Source organism: Empidonax traillii, unplaced genomic scaffold (assembly GCF_003031625.1).
Source record: "Empidonax traillii isolate 1590-97213 ecotype Southwest subspecies unplaced genomic scaffold, ASM303162v1 scaffold1039:size287584, whole genome shotgun sequence".
In the NCBI taxonomy this organism is placed as follows: domain Eukaryota; kingdom Metazoa; phylum Chordata; class Aves; order Passeriformes; family Tyrannidae; genus Empidonax; species Empidonax traillii.
This window is the reverse complement of record NW_020956232.1, coordinates 76,867-87,667: the sequence shown is the minus strand read 5'-3', so window position 1 is coordinate 87,667 and position 10,801 is coordinate 76,867. Positions and strand designations below refer to the sequence as shown.

The 10,801-nt window shown below is 41.7% G+C and overlaps 1 long non-coding RNA gene across 2 annotated transcripts in view; it reads left to right on the top strand.

Moving 5' to 3' along the window:
- The first annotated feature begins 6,943 nt into the window (after positions 1-6,943).
- Positions 6,944-10,801, top strand: part of LOC114068322 — an 11,758-nt gene continuing 7,900 nt past the window's right edge. The window contains exon 1 of one of the 2 annotated variants that reach the window (XR_003573563.1): positions 6,944-6,999. This is a non-coding gene — a long non-coding RNA (uncharacterized LOC114068322). The remainder of the gene's footprint in view (positions 7,000-10,801) is intronic. The other variant, XR_003573562.1, reaches the window with a different exon arrangement.

Sequence of the window (10,801 nt, the reverse complement as noted above, 5' to 3'; positions counted from 1 at the left end):
TATCATAATTGTGAACTAAAGTTGAAATCATCAACTAGATAGTGTTATTTGCAAAAGACAATAAAAGTACTAATCATGACAAGGCAAGGGGTAGCTTTAAATTCTTGAGGTGATGTAAAAGCCTAAGTTATTAGTAATTTGTGATTAAAGAGGGGAAATCTTATTTGCAGTATAGCTAAGACATAGACAAAGCAGCAATAATTCTCTTTTCTGAAATGACTGCTTTTTTGCAGGTGCACAAGGAAAGATCACTGTCTCACCAGCTTAAAGATAAAACAGAAATACTAATGCTAATGAGCAATTTATAAAAAACCTATACAACCTTCAAATGCAAGAACCATTTTTCACGCTTTTTGAAGCAAGATATACTTTTCTTGTTTTCAGCATTTAATGGGATGAGTTATTTCCCAAGCACAATTACCCACCCTAAGTGCACAATGATGTCAGAAAGTGCCCAGGCAACATAAATCCCAAGTTCTTTGATTTGAGTGTGGTGAGATTTCAGAGATTTTCTTTATTATGCAACATGCATATTTTGTGATACTAAGTTTTAGAGCCTCAGAATGGTTTTCTGCAACAGTTCTAAAAAAAAAACCAGTTCTAAAAAAGGTACTAATAGCTTGCACGTTGATATTTAAAGTAGACTTAAAATTTAGAATTGCCACATCTACATAGTGTGTCAAACATGTATAGCGATCATTGTTGTGTTCATATGACTAATTCTCCTTGGAAGCATTTACACTTGGCATTGTTATCATTACCAGAAGTGTTTATATCAGCTACTGTAATGGTTTTTATAATGTCATAACTTTTTTCCATTAATTATAGACAAATTGGCACACTTAATTAATGGGTCCTACTAATAACATATTATCTCAGATATGTGTGAATGATACCCTGTTACTAGCAGTGATGCAGCTCAATTAATGATGCCAAGCACTATAACCTTCTTAATAGCAAAAGGCACACTACCATCTCTAGAAACCAAAATTGGATGTCTTTAATATGGAAACAAAGCAAGAGTACACTGAGCTGAGGACAAAATGATGTTGTCAGGTTTAAGCAACTCTGAACGTACACAGTAAAACAGAGACAAATCCTGCCTAGTACTTAACTTCTAATGGAATAAACAAAATATATACTGACTGAACCAAAGTGTTGTCAGCTCTATCAGAAATGAGCGGCCATAGCTTTGTTCCTGTGTGGAAAAAAGGGACAACAGGGAAAACTAAGTGTATTAAAATCCTTAATTCCTATTAGCAGACTTCTGTTTATCAGAACTGATGAACAATCTCTTTCTCAAGGTATCCAGACACAATTTCATAGGAGCTTTTAAATCTTCTGTCTATGGAAGTCAGAATTTAAGGTTAGACAGGTGTCTTCAAGGGAGATAAGAGGCATGTGGTTCTTGCCAGTGGTAGGAATTCTAACATTCCAAGGGTACTCCTGATTTTCATGCGTACCAGAGAAGAGAGTGTCATCTACTAGGTCACTAAAGCTGCCAGGCTGAGGCAGGTGACTTCAGGTAGCTGTAAAGAAAAGCTGAGATTTTGGTGCAATAAACCATGCTTTTCTTCAATATTCTAGGACAAACTTTATTTTGGAAAGTTTTGATGCTAGGTCCCTTTTTATTCATTATTTCAGTGGCTAAAAAAATGTACAGACAAAGAGGAAAACTGGTCTTGGTGTCTAACTCTGCCTGAGGGGTATTTAAAATCACATTATTTTTTCCAGCAAAGGAATTAAATGGCTATTGACCCATTTAGTAGGGGGGTAAAAAGGAAATATAAGGATGGTCTCATAATTCTTAATGGAATTAGTTCTGTATAAAGCAACCATGTTTTATTATAAGTTCTGTATTTTCCAAGCATAGGTTTTACATACTGGATAAACAAAGATAAAAGGAGCCTGGGCCTTGTTTTTCTTTGCCTCTTGGTAAGCGCCACCTCTCCATAAGTAATACATGACGCATAAGCAAGGAAATTGTGAATCCTCCTATAAAGATCATTCTGCACGTCTCTTCCTTATGTTAGCCCATGATTCTCAGAGACTTGACCCAAACTTTACATTTTTAAAGGTTATAAAAGTCTGATCCTCCAACATCCTGTCTACTCTATTATGTTGCCTCTGAAAGACAACAGCTTTTATTTTACTGCATTTTTACGCTTCTGTATTTAATAACATAAATTCATTATTTTTGATTAAATTCAATTTGTTACTGCAATGAGTAATAAGTGAAAGATATGTCACAGGTTTTTAGCAAAAAAAAAAAAAAAACAACAAAAAAAAAACATAAATTTCATCTACTTTCCCCAGAAAGAATAATCTGAACTTTACAAATTGCCCAAAATTAAACACTGCAAAATAAAATACTTTATTTTTCTCATTTCCTCCTAATCACAGAAACTGTTCTTGTGAACTTTGTGCACATATAGCATAATTGTTTAAACCTAAATGCTTCAGGCTATCTACATTACCATTTAATCCCATACATATCTGTGAAGTATCTAGCACATTTCTGAGTGCTATAAAAATTAACATTTGAAGGAGCATGATAAATGACAGACTTAGCAATGTAAAATTACCCTTTCATCAGTGCAGCCAGATTATAATTATATGTGACTATTACAGTGTAGCACAGGGTGGTACTTGGATGGTTGGAAAATAGTTTTCTTGGAAGCACAGTTGTATTATTTCCTTTCCTTTCTGGTGTGGGGAAGAGAGGTGGAATGAAACAGAAGGAGGGATTAGAAAGGTAGAGTGAAACTCCAGCTTTATTCTGGAAAAAATGAATCAAAACCCTTTAGTACAATCCACCCTTGAAACTGAGATCTTTTGGTATTTCCTTCGAACTTTATTGTTGCCAGAGAAGGGCCTACTGGTGACCAAGCATATCTGAATGAGTCTTTGGTCCTAGAGAAGATGTCAACTTACAGAAGACAACTATCTCTAAAGAAAGGGTGGTTCAGGACTGGTTTTGCCTCACTGAACATCTAAGCAAACTGTTACCACTGACCTTTGAAATTACTTTGCAAATATTAGAAAAACATTTGAGCAGTCTCTCCACTTCATTAACAAAAGTTAATATACTATTTAACGTAAACAGCCAAAAATACAGATTATCATGGAATCATAGAATGGTTAGGGTCAAAAGGGACCTTTTCATCCAGTTCTACCCACTCTGCCATGGGCAGAGACATCTTCCACTGGATCAGGTTGCTCAAAGCCAATTCCAAATGTGACCTTGAACACTTCCAGGGATGGGGCACCCACTATTTCTCTGGGCAAGATGTTCCAGTGCATCAAGTATCTGACTGGTAGATCTTACTGTGATGACAAGCTCTGCTACAAAGTCAAAAATAGTTTTACATCAGTAATAAATATTCTTGTATTTTTTGTCTTGAGAGAACTGAATATATGACCTAGCAGGTGTTTTTCACCTCTGACTTATCTGTTAATTTCTCTCACTAGATACAGAAGGAGCAGAACAGAACTGCTCTCAGCTTACTTTGAATATTTCTGTCACTGCACAGAGCTGTTTTCTAAAATGTCTGGATCCAAGTTGCTGGAACAAAGGTAATGTATTTACAGGTTTAAGAGCCGTTGGGGTCTGATATGTGACAGCCCACACAATATTTTTTAACGTGGTTAGTTTTGTCATTTTCTCCGCTCAGATCTAGTACAACAATTTAGTCCTGTGTCAGCATTCTTAAAACAGTTTTCAGTTCATTATCAAGATTAGAGATTTTCTGTCAAAGGTGGACCTGAGTCACACACATTCATCCTTACTCTCACCTATTTTAAGTTCAGAAAATGTCAAGGTTTCTTGGCAGAAGGGATTCTATCAACATTTTGCTGTCCACCACTAACAGTCCTCCCAGATACCTACACTTTAATTTTTGAGTGCCCCAGTCTAGAGCTACAGTCCCAATGCACTGATTTATTTCACTGTTTGTTACAGATCAGATACTACTGTTGTCATTTATTAATGAAGTCCACATGAATAATGTCTGCTTTCCCTGCCCTTTTCAAATTACAGACCAGGCCTAGAACATCTCTCGCTTTTATTCTAAGAACAAAGAATTTTTTACTAAAAAAGTACGGAAAAAAAGACAAAACACTGGCCACAATGTATCCACAACTCACATTTTCTTTTATTACCATATTTAAACCTAAACTAAGTTCTAGGTCTAAGCATGTCAGGCCTCTGATATGAAACCCTGCTTTATTTTGAGATAGACATTGTTTTCCAGTTCCATTTTACTTTGCACCACTTCCACCTTGCTCTTACCTGACCTACTTCACAGCAAGATTTTACTCTGCTTCTGATAAACTGCACTTTCCTGTGTCATCTCAGGGGATTCACCTGAACCACAAGAACTGTTACATCAACAGAATTACTAACAAATAAGGGATCTTTTACATCAAAGGAAACACAAAGCACCTCAGTAATGCTGTAGAGGTACAAGACAGGTATGACCTTAATGACATGGTCCTATGTTTTGTTGGGCTGAATGAGAATTGCCCTGAGTTTATGAATAGCTAAATCTCCCACTTCCAACCAGCAACAATTAGGTAACACATGAAATTTTTTAGAAAAAAGATGGGCACTTTATCTAAAATAAAACACTATTTCTTCAATTAACTATATTAACTAAATACATTAACATTTCACTATGTAATAAGCTGCTTTATTTACATGAAATGTAACATGCTTTCTGGCTTTTAACATCAGCACTGCCAGCAGCATGTCTCTGCTAGACATCAATTTATACTTATTCAGGTACTCTCTTTCCTTCATTTCCTTTTCTCCTTAACAATGCAAGAAACCTACTGGTAAAAACATTACACAGCTTTAAATCACTGTGCCTGCCACAGCGAATAGTTCATGAAAACACTGACCTTCCCATTACTTGTTTATATATGTACTGAGGGGGAAGTCCTTCCTGGCATGAAAGTAAACAGCAAGGGAGGTGCTCCACATAAGGCATAGATTTAAACAAGAAACAAGACCCAGTTCACCATGGATATTTTAAGATTTAGGGATTCAAGAGTTCCATCAGGTCTGGTTTATGAGTACTGCAGATCCGATCACTTGACTCAGTTCCAGTGCAATGCACAGTACAACCCTCATTAGTGATGCCAGAAACTGTTCAAGGTGCCATTTAAATAGGTAGCATGCCAACATCATACCCCTTTCTTTTGACTGAAACTAAAAGAGCATCCTGCAGACCGTCTTGCATAGCATCTGTCTCTAATACAACCTGCTTACTGAGAAGTTTTTTGAGTCATTATGAAATTCTACACTCAGTATAATAATTTATGGCTGCAACTACTACTAAAGAAAAACACTGGATGATCATAATTACAAACCTGCACTGAACAGTTCAGTTAAAATTTAGGTAACAGAAAATGTTCTTGTTTAAATGAGCAACTAACATGCAGATTCCACAAGTGGAAAATATTCCAGAACTTGGTATCTGGGTCATACAGCTGCCAAGTTTGCCTTCTGTGTAGGAACATTGACAGAGAAAACAGTAGAAGGGGATTCATATTTACATTTTTCAACAGGGTAAACAAGAACAGGCACTGTGATTTGCATCTTTGGGGAGCTGCATTTGGGGCTGCAGAGCTACAGTGACAGCTGGTTTTCCTTTCCTAAACCTAGAAGTAAAGCCCTGAAAAGCCCAGCTATAGTCTGTTCATATGCATAGAGTATCAGGGTTTAGAATGCAAGTTAAAAGTTTCACACAATATAATGGTTGTCAGCTCCTTAAGCAGCACAAGGGCCAAAGCATTACTAAACAACTAGTGGTGTGAAACACTGAGACACTGGACTGTAACTCCGCTAGGTCATCTCACCTAAAATGTTTCAAGAAGAGCTATCATTTTATGTTCAGTAGCAATTCTGCCTCAAAACCCTTAAATGCCAGAGAATGATGAATCTTTATTGATCTAAACCTTAATCTATATGTTAATTCACTTCTTAAGTTATGCATAAAGAAATACACGGCCTTGAACATGAAATGGATCTGTAGGGTCGAGTAGTTTTCTGTGGTAGGCTGACCCTGGCTGGATGCAAGGCACTCATCAAAGGTACTCGATCCCACCCCTCTGCAACTGGACAGGGGAGAGAAAATACAAGGAAAGCCTCATGAGTTGAGATAAGGACGGGGATTCTTCACCAACTATCATCGCAGACAAAACAGACTCAGCTGCCTCCCCATGGTCTGCACCGCGGGCTGTAGGAGAATCTCTGCTCTGCTCCCCCCCCTCCTTCTGCAAAGTTGATCCTGTCACAGATCAGAAAAGTTGATTACACTGGATTAGTCTGTCTTACTGTGGCATGTGGGCTCTGCCCTGACCCCCCAGTGCCCCACAGCCTGCAGGGCTGCTGGTGCCTCTGCTCAGCCACTGCCACCACACTGCCAGCAGCAGCAGCAGCACAGGGTGCCCAGCACAGGAGCAAGAAATCCCAAAGTCCAAAGGGCTGGATGTGCACTCACACAGTGTGTGGTGGTGCCTCAGGACCTGCATTGCCGGGCTCCAGGGAGGTTCAGGCCTGCTTAGAGACAGAAGGCCCTTCTGCTTGCAAGGACAGAGCTACAAAGTGCTGTGTGGCAACTTACACACTCTGGCTTGTTCCAATAGGTTTTCAATCTCAAAAGAGAGAGTTTAAGTCAGGCTCTCCCTCTGCTCCGTGTGTACGATGTTGGAGAGACCTTGGCTGAACCTGAGGGAATGGTGGGAGGTCACTTCCCAGCAGGTGCCTCTCAGCAGTGGGTGCACCTGCACTGTGGCAGCTCCCTCCAACACCAACCTCCCCTCCTTGCCTTGGAGACAGTCCTTGAGTCCTAGGGTCATAAAGCCATGGAATCCTAGAGTCATGGAATACTGGAATCCTCGGAAACCACAGAGTCTGGTGTTGATTTCTGACTTTGAGATGACATCAGGTTCTTGAGAATATTCACCACTTCATGAATTGTCTCGAGTGTTTCAGTCAATTGCTTGCCTCTTCTCAATTCTAATGTGGGCTATTCTTATTCAGTCCTTCAAATTCTTGATCCTTGCCTCTTTCCCTTGGACAAATATATTCCAAGCCTCCTCTAAAGAATCATGAGAGCCACACAGCCCACTGAAACCAGAGTGGAATTGACTTTCTATTTCAAGGTCTAATGGAACATACTACATTTCCTTATCACATTTTAAATGGATGGTTCACATGTACTGCTTCTGTTACAATCCACAGGTATCCATGGTAATCACCTTGAACCCTACAGCTATTCCACTGCAGTTATTCCATAGAAATATATTTTAGAGTGAGTTGGCTCAGAATTCCCATTTTCAGATGAGAAATACTGGACTGTTTTCTGAAAATGGTTTTGCCTGAAATGTTTTATGACAAAACACACTGTCATCATGAGCAAAGCCTAATGGAGAAAGGGATAGTATAGTCTTTGTTTTGACAGGAGGTTTGAAATGCAGATATGCTGTGGGCTTTTCTTTTTGCTTGTAATTACTGAACCTGGTTTATTTGTGTTTAAACCTTCAGTTGATGTTACAGACTGGTTTTCTTATGTTCAGCATCTTCACAAATGGAAGCATGGCCTTCCTTCACACCTGCAAAGATAAGATGGGCCAAAAGAGAGGAAAATCCTGCATTTCTCTTTCTCGTAAAAAATAAAGCACAAATCTTACAGTCTTCCACATACAATTCTATTCTGCAGAGGTACCTGGGGGAGTGTGGTGGGTGAAGAAGGATTTCACTTGCCTCCTCGAGTATGGATTACCCTTCATTTACTTCTTGCTTCAAAACTGGTACCTGCTCCTTGCTGGGGGATGGATAGAGGATCCCCTTGAGCTTAAATATTTCCAGTGGATATTCATGTCTTAGGGAGGCCAGAGCATGGTCCAACCAGTTTATCTCCCACTCAGATTCTCCAATGCTTCTCAGCCTTTCTACTTCATCTCATAACTCTGCTACCAGGCTGAGCAGCCAACCCACATGGAAACATCTGATGCAACTACCATCACTGCTACAATCCCTTGAGAGGGTTACACATTCCCTACAGCCTGAAGCCTGGACAGATGCACGGTTTTTTTCCATGTTTTGCATGGGTTTTTGGGAGCTCTCTCTGGGTCACTGCATAGTTTTTGGTGAGCTTAGACAGCTTGGCTCTGTGCTGAGCAGATATCATATTTGAGCTCTCTCAGTGAATGTAAAGACCAGCAAATGAGCCCACTGGCTGTGTTGCAGTGACTCAGAGCCATTCCCACTTGCCCTGCCTGCGTGAAATGCCTCCCAAACTGCAGCACCACAAACTTCTGATGTGCCGCACTCTGTTTACCTACCCTGTTCTCCACATTCCTGGTTGCTCACACTCCCTGCAGTTGTTAACTCTTCCTCAGAGTTTGTAAATGTCCCTGAATAGCACAAAAGGCCTTGTCAGGGAAGGCTACTCTTTCCCATGCTTTCCCCAGGACCACCATGTAAGCTTCTTCTCCACTGTGCTGACGTTACATCCTGTTAATTCTGCCTCCAGAGGCTGATCAGTGTCAGGATCACCAAGGAAAGGACAGTGAACATATGCTGCTGGATCTTTCTCTCCAGTTCCAAGTCCCGCATTTCCAGAGCCTTCTGTTTGGCTTCCAGGTCTGCAATTTCCTGTTCTAAGTGCAACTGGTGCAGCCGAAGGCTCACTTCCTGTTCCTTCATCCTCTGGAGGGTTTCTTCCCCATTCTCAGCAACAACTCCATTCTTCTCAGAGGAGTGCAAAGGCTTGTTGACACCAACAACTGCCATCAGCATGAGGTACATCCGGAAGATTCCCGCAGCCATGGCAGATCCTTCCTTGAAAGACCAAAAAAGGGGCAATGACCCAAGACACAGATTAGATTTCCTCAGGAAAGGAAAGGAAAGAAGCTTCCCACTGCAAGAAAAGCTTTGGCACCCTTTCTAGCCCTGACGAAAATGCTGGAGTCTGTAAGTGCTCCTAAGTGCACACCTGTTGCTGCAAGTTCAAAACCCAGCTGCCCAAAGAGACTCGATCAGCAGATGGTGAGGATGCAGATGAGGAAGATGTGAAATAGAGAGTGGCAAAAGATGAACAACCCCGTTTAAGGAGAAGCTCAGCATGTTAGATGAAAGGGGAAACAAAGCAAAGTCCCCCAGCCAGGAGGGGGAGAGGACAGGCCCAACAAGCTGGTTGCAGGCAGACGAGGGAGATGTTGTCCAGCTGAGCACAAATGGGCTGGGGAGCAGGAATGCACCACCCTGGTTTCCAGACGTTCTCACCACTTCAAATCTTCCAGCAGTCTTGAACCAAAGCCTGATGAAATCCTGCTGGCGTGAGCTGAGCCCAGCCTGGCAGCTGGGTCCTTGAAGGGCTCAGGATTCCATCTAGGCCTCCTGGCTCCCCCAAAGCCCTTCCCTTGGCAGCACTGGGCAGGGGGTGTGTCAGCCCTCCCTCCTTCCCACAGGCCTGCTCTGAGCAGACCATGTGCACAGTTTCTCTTCTCCATTTCCATCCTCAACTATTAGCCCAAACTGGGCCAGTGGGCTCTGCCCTGACCCCCCAGTGCCCCACAGCCTGCAGGGCTGCTGGTGCCTCTGCTCAGCCACTGCCACCACACTGCCAGCAGCAGCAGCAGCAGCAGCACAGGGTGCCCAGCACAGGAGCAAGACACCCCAAAGGGCTGGATCTGCACTCTCGGATCCAAGGCACGGTGTGTTGGCCCTCAGGGCCTGCACTGCCAGGCCCCAGGGAGGTTCAGGCCTGCTTAGGGACAGAAGGCCCTTCTGCTTGCAAGGACAGAGCTGCCAAGTGCTGTGCGGGAACTGCTGCTACAGGACTTACACACTCTGGCTTGTTCCAATAGGTTTTCAATCTCAAAAGAGGGAGTTTAAGTCAGGCTCTCCCTCTGCTCTGTGTGTATGATGTTGGAGAGACCTTGGCTGAGCCTGAGGGAATGGTGGGAGGTCACTTCCCAGCAGGTGCCTCTCAGCAGTGGGTGCCCCTGCACTGTGGCAGCTCCCTCCAACACCAACCTCCCCTCCTTGCTTTGGAGACAGTCCTTGAGTCCTAGGGTCATAAAGCCATGGAATCCTTGAGTCCTTCAGCCATGGAATCCTAGACTCATGGAATCCCAGGAAACCCCAGATTCCGGCGTACATTTTTGACTTAGGAATGATGCGGAGACATCAGGTTCCTGAAGATGTTCTCCACTTCATTAATTGTCTCATGCTTGTCTCTTCTCAATTCTGATGTGGGCTTAGCTTAATTCTTACATAATAAATCTTTATAAGGAGAAGATCTGAGAATCTGGCCATTTCCTGATTGATAATAAACCTAACAGGGAAACTGACCAACATGGAAATTCTGTTTCATCTGTTATTTAGTGGATTTGAAATGAAACATTTCAGACTACTGTTAAAAAATGTAGTATTCAAATTTACCAGTAGGGAAAAAAAGGTTTACTTTGTTAAAATCCCAGGTTTTACAGAGAACATTCTGATTGTGATCCAGTTAACTTCAAGCACAGTGTGTCCATTTTCTCTTTAGCTATTTTAGTAACTCACAGGCAGAGTTCTCCTCTCTAGACACAGAATACTGTCTAAGTAGATGCATCCACCATTCTATCCTATCTTCTTCCAAGTAGTGGAAGATCTGCCTTAGGAAAAAAGTGTAGAAATTTACCGTAAATTACTTTCCCTTCTGCTCAAAGTTTGCCACATCAACAAATGGTGCGTTTTTATCTTCCTTTACAAGTGGAATAATCTGAGAGAGGGAACATTTTTCTT